Source organism: Herpailurus yagouaroundi, unplaced genomic scaffold (genome assembly GCF_014898765.1).
Source record: "Herpailurus yagouaroundi ecotype Mexico unplaced genomic scaffold, PumYag 197, whole genome shotgun sequence".
Taxonomy (NCBI): Eukaryota; Metazoa; Chordata; class Mammalia; order Carnivora; family Felidae; genus Herpailurus; species Herpailurus yagouaroundi.
In genome coordinates this window covers 9,455,161-9,465,193 of record NW_024412428.1, presented here as the reverse complement: position 1 = coordinate 9,465,193, position 10,033 = coordinate 9,455,161, and positions in this window count along the sequence as shown.

The window sequence follows — 10,033 nt, the reverse complement described above, 5'->3', positions numbered from 1 at the left end:
GCATGAGGTCGTGGCTGAGCTGAAATCAAGAGTGGGACATTTAACCAGCGGAGCCTTCCAGGTGCCCCAATGATGTACTTTTCAACTCACAAGTCCGGCAACTCCAAGAACACAGTTACCACCTCCTCCATTTTCCCAAGTTTTCTCAGAGTCCTCGAAGGCCAGGTCCTGGGTCCCCAGTAACTCAGTACCGACCATGCTTCTCTGACATCCTCTACCCACCCCTGTCTGAGTGATGTCTTAAATGATGTTTAAATCATTAAAAGCATGACTTCCGTACGAATCTATACTGAACATGTGCTTAAAGTTCTTTTCCTCACTAATGAGGAACCCAGCAGGATGGTAAAACCGATTCCAAGAGCATTTGTGCAACAGACGTCTATATGCTCTCTCAGGAAAGGAATGTTACAATAAGTTTGGGAAGTTAGATACCGAGCAAGTTAACGTCCTCCGGGGCCATACAGCTGTAACCTGTTAGGCTGTGTTTTTGAGGGGACGGAAATGTTTACATCTCTGCTAAGACAGAAAGTCATTCGCGACCTAGCAATGATAACTTCTAACTTCACACAGCTTCGGCTTTGGTCAACAGTGAATAGTAGGTCAGACTTGGTATCTGGCTCTAGAGAGCCTTTTCCGCAATGTTCCAGTTTGGCACTGAAAGGTCAGGCCATCATCCTCTCGCGTTATTTCCAAGTTTTGGGAGATTCTTTTTTTTTTTTTTCAACTGTTTTTTTTTTTGAGCCTGACGCGGGGCTCGAACTCACGGACCGCGAGATCGTGACCTGGCTGAAGTTGGACGCTTAACCGACTGCGCCACCCAGGCGCCCCAAGTTTTGGGAGATTCTTAAGGTTCAGCTTCTATCTTGCCTTGGGATCTAAGATCTAAGCACCATTTCCTCCCATAGGCCTTCCTTGACTTCCCTGATAAGGTCAGATTCCCCCATTCATTCGCTTCCACAGCACAAAGTATTTCACCTTCACAGCAGCTAAGGTAAAGAAAAACTTATCCTGACACTTGTCACCATGGTAATGAAGACTTACTCAGGACTATTGCAATAGGCGTCAAGACTTTCACAATAGGCAAGAACGATGGGGCTCAGCGCCCAAGACCAGAAGTAGGAGTTTACAGCCAATGAGCAGAGTGAGAGGGCAGGAGAAGGAACATTACTAAGAGGACACATCAAGGGCAGGGCCATTCTTACCAAACAGACTTAACAGGATCCGAGCTGAAGGCAGGCCAGGGAGATCAGATCTCAAGGGGTGGGGGGGCGGGATTCTCGCTAGACTTATTTAGCAGGATTCTTGCTAGGACTGGACGATGCAGGGCCCGCAAGGACAGGAAGAGGGCCAAGGTCGAAGCTTACTTAAGATGAGGGCTCAGAGAGCCTGGCGAAATTCAGGTCAAGGAGAGACTTGCTGTCGGTTTCCAACCCTCCAATGTTTACGCGTTGGTGCGGCCGTCTCATTCACATCTGCCTCCTCTGCTAGACCGTAAGCTCCCCGATGACCAGACCATTGTCGGCTCCCGCCTTACTGTCCCACCCCAGTGCCCACGCTGAACTTGAAGCATAGAAGGTGCCCAGTAACTATTTCCTGAATGAATGAATGAATGAATGCCCGGGATATTCAGCCGGAGGAATGCCCTAGGAGGCAGGAAACGCTTGTCCACACACTGCAGCTAATCCACTGCCAGCCTGTCATTATCTCCCTTCCTTGTTTCTATTTGCTTTAATTGCACCTTTTCTCATTTGACTGCCTGGCTGGAAATTCAGCTCTAGGGGGACTCGGAGCAAAGTCAAACTGTTTGCTCCCGCAGCTCGCTGATGCTGACTCAACCAGCTCTGCCTGCTGGGGCCTAAACACACTGATCAAAGACTGGGAAGCAGCTAACCTTAGTCTGTTGCACAGATAGCGTGTGCAGCCTGCCCTCTGCCTCTTCTTCCTTCCCCGTTCTCCAGGGGCTTCTGGAAAGCCAAAGCCTCCCATTGAGGGGTGGAGGGGGGACGCACCTGTGAGGACATGGCCATGTCATTGCTCCATTATTTAATTTGCTCAGGATCGAGAGGGTGAAGGGAGGGTTGCCGAGAGCCAAGGATTGGGAAAGGGATCCTCCTTTCAATAAACAACCTCTTTAAGAACAAAGCACCAGGAGTCGGATTTGGGTATCGTGGCTCACTCCCCTCCCCCCCTGACCTCCTGAACGGTACGCTGGTGTGGTTTTCCACTTCTTCCTGTACATTTCTGATCAATCCCAGCCCATGCCACCTATCTGACCTCACTGGTGCTATCTCATCTCTAACTGGCCTGGCAGGTCACAAAAAAGCTGTGTGCGGCCCAGTCCGCTCCCCAGAACACCAGGCCTGCATCTCGTGCAAGGCAGCCTCTGGGATGACCCCGGTGATCCCCACTTGCTGGTGTTCACGACGCCCGTTGACCGTAGGCTGGATCTAGTGACTTCTGACAAATAGGAGACGGCCAATGTGACGGGATGTGGGTGATCTGAGATTAGGTGTCCATCCTGCTGACCCTCTCTTCCTCTCTCACCTGCTCACCACGATGGAGGCCAGCTGCTATGCTGTGAGCTACCCTATGTGGCCCTGATGGCCAGGAACTGGGAGCTGCTTCTAGCCATCAACCGGTGAGGATCTGAAGCCCTTAGTCCAATAGCTGGGAGGAACCGAATCTGCCAACGGCCACGTGAGTGAGTGCGGAAGCGGGTCCTCCCCAGTAGAACCTTCAGATGAAAACACAGCTCCTTGATTACAGTCCCACGAGAGACCCCAAACCCCGAACAGAGGTCCCAGCTGAGCCACACCCAGACACCTGACCCGTAGAAACCGTGAGATACCAAATGTTTGGTTTGTTTTAAGCCAGTAAGTTTAAGCAGAATTTGTTACCCAGCCATGGATAACCAGTATTATATATAACTATCTACTCGGATGTCAAAAGGACCTCTCAAACTTGACACCAGAACCGAACCTCGATTTCCTGTCCTCAGAGGAGAGAGACCAGGATATACCAACGCTAAAGCAGCACAGACAGGTAGACCGGCCATGCTGCAGAAAGCGCTGAGGGTCAGGTGACAGACCCGTAGGAGAAATCTCCCGGCAGGAAGTAGCATGCCTGTGAGATCAGAAAGCAACAGTTGGCTCACAGACACAGCGTGGGCACCCCAACGCGGGGGAACGTTCGGTCAAACCTTCCGCCGATGATTCTGCTAAGTCATGTGGGTTGGCCGAAGCGGCTAACTTTGACACGGCCTACACTGACACTGTCCAGTGGACATCCAGACAGCCCGGCCTCAGAAGGACGGACCTCAGCGCTGTGCTAAAACCCACACTCAACGCCAAGGGCGTGTCACTTGGACATTTCAAAAACTCCACCCCAACTGCGTCACGACGTTTCAATGCGTTTCAAGATAAGACTCTAACTAAGCACTAACTCCAGGGAAGTCATGTTTTCAACTTCCCTCTTATGTGAGCAATTTTGAAATGCGATGCCAAGTTTCCCTCCATTAAAAAAAAAAAAAAAAAAAAAAAAAAGGCAAAAATCGAGCTCAGCTCCAGCACACCTCCATTCCAGGCAGAGACGGGGGGGAGAAGCCGAAATCTGAAAATTTCGAGATAAGCTCCCTCTGTACAGTTTGTGTTTTTCTAACACCTTATATGGAGAGTGCTCGTGAAATAGAGTGTGTTCTTTCACATATGCTCGCTCGTTTGAGCCTCATACAAGCTGTGGAAGAAATGGAAATCATGACTTCATTGCCATTTTAAGTGGAAACTGCTGCTCAGCAGAGTCAGAGACTTGCCTTAAGGTCATATAGCTTGTCCGTTCTGGAACCTGCTCTCGAATCAAGTTTCCTGACACCTAAGCCAGAGAGTCCCCCGTTCCTCTGCAGGGGACGCCCAGCGTGACCTGTGGCTGCGTCCACCCTGGGATTCACCCACCACCTTGGGAGAACAGGACCGTAACCACGACCGTGTTCGCCGAAGCACCGAGGATCCGCCTCGGATAAGAGGGAGGCACGCGGGCCTGCATAGCTCTGCGGTCGCAGGGCAGAAAGGGAGGTGTGCTCCTGCATGTGGTGGTGACAGACACCAGATCTCTCTCTCAGGTCAGCATCCCGGGGGGCTGATTGTGTAGCCTAACTCTCTGGACGACATGATCACATGGAGTAGGGCCCAGGTGCCCCATGCGGGGTGCAACATGAAAAGGGGAGTGAGGATCGCAGGGCACCCAACAGCGTTGGCGTTCCAGGTCCACAGGTGCGGCCACGGCAGTGAGCGGAGGTGAAAATGGCATTGGTGAGAGGCTGCTGGGCTCACAGACCCCACCTCAGTAGTTCTGAGAGCAGGACCAGGAGGAAAGGGACACAGCTGTGGACCCCGCATGCCCATCACCTCGTGGTCTGCAGATCTTTGCGAGAGTGGAAGGCACAGAAAGGCGACTGGAGACGCTGAGCTCAGGGTTCCAGGTTTGGTGAGAGGGAGGCGGCCCTCTCGGGAAGGGAGAGAGGGAGAGAACCAGGAGCGGAGGTCCGGGGCTTTGTGCAAACTCAGTGGGGACTTTGGACACCCCAGCTGTCCAGGTGGCCGTTTGAGGCAATCTTATCTCAACGTTCAGGGAGGCCCTGGTGACCGATTACCCTGATGATGAAGATTAAGGCCTGGAGGGTTTAAGGGCTTGCCCAGATCATCAAACTCCCAAGCCAGTACTCTCTTCGCTACATCATGAATTTACGTGACGCCTCCAGGTCACTCGACTCTGTAGGGTTTCCCCAGTCAACTCTGGGTGACAGCCTGACAGTCACATGATAAATATCCAGCTCTCCCCATCCTTGTCTGGCCCGGCCCTCTCTGTCCTGAGTGCCACTTTCTGCCTGTCTGTCCTGTGCCTGTCGCCTCAGTCTAAGGGAGTGCTCATTTTCGAAAGGTTCACGCTCATTATATAGTCAGTGACAGGACTTGGCAAATCCACCCCTAACTTACTGATTCTGACAGCATGCTCCAAGGGGCGCGCAGTGAGCGTGGGTCCCCCGTGTAAGGACCACCCAGGGCACCCTCGGTGCTCTCCGGCTGCCCCTTCCTGCCCAGAGCAGGCAGAGTTCCACTGATCGTGGACAGCGGGTTGCTCATTCATTCACAAACAGCTAATCCAAGGGCGGAGATCAGAGGTCTGGATCCAGAACTGCAGGTCGTGGGGCCCTTCTTGGACCCTTTACAGCACTTCCTCCCAAAGGGAGGCTGGAGACAAGTTTAAATCACCCTGCAAAGTGGAAACATTCACAGCAGCTATTCGTGACTTCCCGTATCACAAGCTTATCAGGCAGAAGCATGTGCCAAGCACTGAGTTACATGCCTGGAACTCATGGTGAACAAGATTGACACATGGTCTCGTCTCCAGGCAAGAATGTGGGGAAGACAGGCAAGTAGCGGTTATAGCAAGTGTGGGGGAGGCACGCAGCCCGGGTACCGAGGATGGGGCTGGGGGACCAGGCTGGCGACAGTTAGCCGTGGCAGGGAAAGTTGAAGGTGCCAACACAGTGGCCAGCAATTGGTTTGTTGGCAAGGTCAGGTTGTGAAGAAGCTGGTTCTCTGAGAATCAAGAGTCAGTCTTCGACCCTAACTCCGGGGAACCCTTCGGCAAATGGCTACAGAAATGGCATATTCTTGGGGCGCCTGCGGGTGGCTCAGTCGGTGAAGCCTCCGACTTCGGCTCAGGTCACGATCTTGCGGTCTGTGAGATCGAGCCCCGTGTCGGGCTCTGTGCGGACGGCTCGGAGCCTGGAGCCCGCTTCGGATTCTGTGTTTCCCTCTCTCTCTGCCCCTCCCCTGCTCGCACTCTGTCTGTCTCTCTCTCTCCACGCATCGCTGTATTGAAGCTGGATTCTGAAAACAACCCCAGGTCAGCCTCTTGCGAGCTGGGTGACTGGGCAGGTTCCCTAATGACCAGGCCTCCGAGACTCAAATTCCTCAACCACAAAAATGGAGATAATGGTAAGATTGCCAGAAGATATGTCAGTCAGGGTTCTCCAGAAAAGCAATCTCTCTCTCTCTCTCTCTCTCTATCTCCTTCATGTGTATCAAGAGATTTATTTGAAGACGTTTGGCTCATCCACTGTGGTGACTGGCAACTCAGAAACCCGTAGGGCAGGCTGGAAACTCAGGCAGGAGTTGACGCTGCAGTCTTGAGGGAGAATTTCTTCTCCTCCAGGAAACCTCAGTGTTTGCCCATAAGGCCTTTCAACTGATTGGGTGAGACCCACCCATGTGATGGAGGGTCATCTCCCTTTGCTTAAGATCAACTGATGTTGTGATGAGCACTGGCTATTATAAGTAATGAATTGCTAAATTCTACACCTGCAACTAATATTATTCTGTACAGTAACCAACTGGGATTTAAATAAAAACTTGAGAAAAGAGGGGAAAAGATAAACTAAAATCAACCGATAGCAGATGTTAGCCATGTTTACCAAATACCTTCACAGCAACACCTACATTTGTCTTTGATTAAATAGCTGGGTGTTATAGCCTCGCCAAGTCAAGACATAAAACGAACCGTCACAGAGCATTAAAATGAGGTAAGGTAAGTGTAACACTTACCCTGCCACAGAGAGGGTTCAATATGTTGAAGAGATTCGTAATTTTTTTCATGTTTATGTCTTTATTTTGAGGGGGAGAGGGGCGGAGAGAGAGGGAGAGAGAGAATCTCAAACAGCCTCTCTGCTGTCGGCACAGAGCCCTAGGCAGGGCTCGAACTCAGGAACTGTGAGATCTTGACCTGAGCCGAAATCAAGAGTCAGACTCTTACCTAAGCCACCCAGGCACCCCAAGAGGTTCTTACGTTTAATTTATTCAGAAATATTTGGGCACGCGCTGTGGCAGCTGAAAGTACATCTGATTTCTCACACATCATGGAGAGAATAATAGCGTACCCAAATACTACTTAGGCCCGTACCCTGGCCCACTCTGAGCCAGCTCCTGACTGTCTGTGCCTCCGAACACCTCTCTCTGTACTGGCCAAAGGGTATCTCTTCATGACAAACTTTGCTGCCACAGAAAGCTATTAATAAAGAACTCCGTAAATGCTGCCAAAATTCTAATCTCCACTCAGACATTTAGGGGAGCTCAGCACTATGTCTGTCTATATTAGAGCCAATATGAGTGTTTTTATTTTTAACCAAGACCTTTATGAGCATTTTTATGAGATGTAATTCTTCAATATCTTAAAGGAAAGCTGAATCTTGTTTCTTCTTGTTGGATGAAATTCCTTTTATCCTCTTTTTTCTTTTTAAGTTTTATTTATTTATTTGAGACAGAGAGAGAACACGAGCTGGGGAGGGACAGAGGGAGAGGGAGAGAGAGAATACCACGCGGTCAGTGTGGAGCCAGACTTGGGGCTCGATCCCACGAACCATGAGATCATGACCTGAGCCAAAATCAAGAGTCAGACACTCATCCAACTGAGCCACCCTGGGGCCCCTCTCCTCTTCTTTTCAACGTTTATTTATTTTTGGGACAGAGAGAGACAGAGCATGAATGGGGGAGGGGCAGAGAGAGAGGGAGACACAGAATCGGAAACAGGCTCCAGGCTTTGAGCCATCAGCCCAGAGCCCGACGCGGGGCTCGAACTCCCGGACCGCGAGATCGTGACCCGGCTGAAGTCGGACGCTCAACCGACTGCGCCACCCAGGCGCCCCTCTCCTCTTCTTTTCAATGCTACAAAAACTTTTGGCTGATGGAGAAGGGGTGGGAACTAGAAAGGCAGAGGAATGAAAAACCAGAAATACAATTAAAGTTTACTTTACTTACGGATTTGCCTTTTATAGGATTTGGTGGTAAACTAGTATCCTATCACCAAAACACATATGCATCTAGAACAACAGGCCCAGTCATGTGACTACAAGTCCTTTCCATGGAATCCAAAGATGTTTGGGGGGAACAGATGATATATTCTTATATATTCTTAGTAGAACCCAACTCAAGCAAACATAAACAACAATAACAATCACGCAGGAAGTATATTAGAAAAACAAAGGATTGCTTTACAGAATCCAAGAATTGGGCTTTAGGAAGGCACGAGCCGGGACGCCTCCAGTGGCCTCAGGGAAAACAGTGCCCAAGATGCCCTCATCCTCCTTCTCTCTGCCCTTCTCTATTGTTCTCATGAAAAAAATACAGGTTTTTTCCCTTTCATGCTACGTGTTCATCACCACTCGCTGTGGCTCAGCTCCACACCAACTTCACCCACGGAGTCAAGTTCAAGGAGCAGCCCTCGTGGCCAAAGAAAAAAGGAAGTGCAGCAGACCGGTCAGTGGTCCCGAGGGCTGCTGCTCAAAAAAAGTGGCACCTGTCACTTTTGCTCCTTGGTTTCATGGCCCAGCCTGAGAGCAATAATGTGGAAATGCTTCATCCTTCTGAAGGAGGGGCATCGCCGCGGAAGAAGAGTCAAACAGTCTACCACAAGTGTCATTGAAAAGAGACCCCCTTAGTTGGACCATATGGGGAGAAGGGGGAATTGTGGAAGGGGGGATACCTCCCAACAAAAGGGAAGTTAAGAAGAACCCTATGTGTGTTTTCTAGGGGGAGATTTTTGTCAAAACAAAATATATATATATATGTAAGCACACACACATATTTCAGATGGAACACGGATAAAAAGAAATAAGAAAGCTGATTCACGATGGGACTCCTGGCTGGCTCAGTCAGCAGAGTGTGCAACTCTTAACCCTGGGGCTGTAAGTTAGAGCCCCACGCTGGGTGTAGGGATTACTTAAAAATAAAATCTTTAGGTGCATCTGGGTGGCTCAGCCCCACTCGGCTCAGGTCGTGATCTCATGGTTAGTGAGTTCGAACCCCGCATCGGGCTCTGTGTTGACAGCATGCAGCCTGCTTGGGATTCTCTCTCCCTCTCTCTCTCTGCCCTTCTCCTGCTAACTCTCTCTCTCTCTCTTTCTCTCTCCCCCCTCACAAAATAAATAAACATTAAAAAAAAAAAAAAGAGGGGTGCCTGGGTGGCGCAGTCGGTTAAGCGTCCGACTTCAGCCAGGTCACGATCTCGCGGTCCGTGAGTTCGAGCCCCGCGTCAGGCTCTGGGCTGATGGCTCAGAGCCTGGAGCCTGTTTCCGATTCTGTGTCTCCCTCTCTCTCTGCCCCTCCCCCATTCATGCTCTGTCTCTCTCTGTCCCAAAAATAAATAAACGTTGAAAAAAAAAAAAAAAAGAATGAAATTGCAGACATTCTACTCACAGAGAAGCCAGTGAACCCCTTGTGAGATGGGCCGAGGACCTGCCGGCCACTGAAGATAGTTTTGGTTTTGTTTCTGTTGTTTTGAGGGCTCTTGATCCAGTACTATCCAAAAAGAAAGAAAGAGGTAATAATAATAATACTGATTTCCTTGACAAGTGTTTGTTGTCTGTGGTGTTCTAGGAGTTGAGGCGACAGCAGTGAACAAAAAGACAAAATTGTGTGACCTCACGGAATTTACTTTCCAGCTGGGAAAGGTTTGCAGGCAGAATTAGCATGGTGTGTACCATGTCGGAAAGCCGGGCGTCCTGGGGAGCAGATAAAGCAGAGGAGGAAGGCTGAGGGTGTGGTTGGGGGGAAGGTTTGAGATTTCAAGAACAGAGGCCAGGGAACCCTTCGCCAAGAGGGGGACCTTTGAGTAAAACCCTAGAGCAGACGAGGAGTGAGCCAACCGTGCATCTGGAGAAATGAGGTCCCGGATACAGAGAGATGGGACAAGCGAGGGTCCTCAGGTAAGGCCCCCTTGGTGTGTTGGAGCAGAAGGTGGCGCCAGTGACGAAGGTGGGTGGGCTTCGCAAGGGGAAGAGCAGAGGAGATGCGGGGGCGTGGGGTGCGGGTTGTGCGGGCACTGGCTGCTGCATACGAGGATCTTGCAACGACCCTCTGAGATCCCCCGTTGTGAACCCCAGGGGAGCTAAGTCACAGAGCCGGTAGGGGAAGGGGTCGAGACCCACATGCGCGAGCGGGCGGCCCCCATGTCAAGCTCTTCCCTCCACTCCCTGCTCACA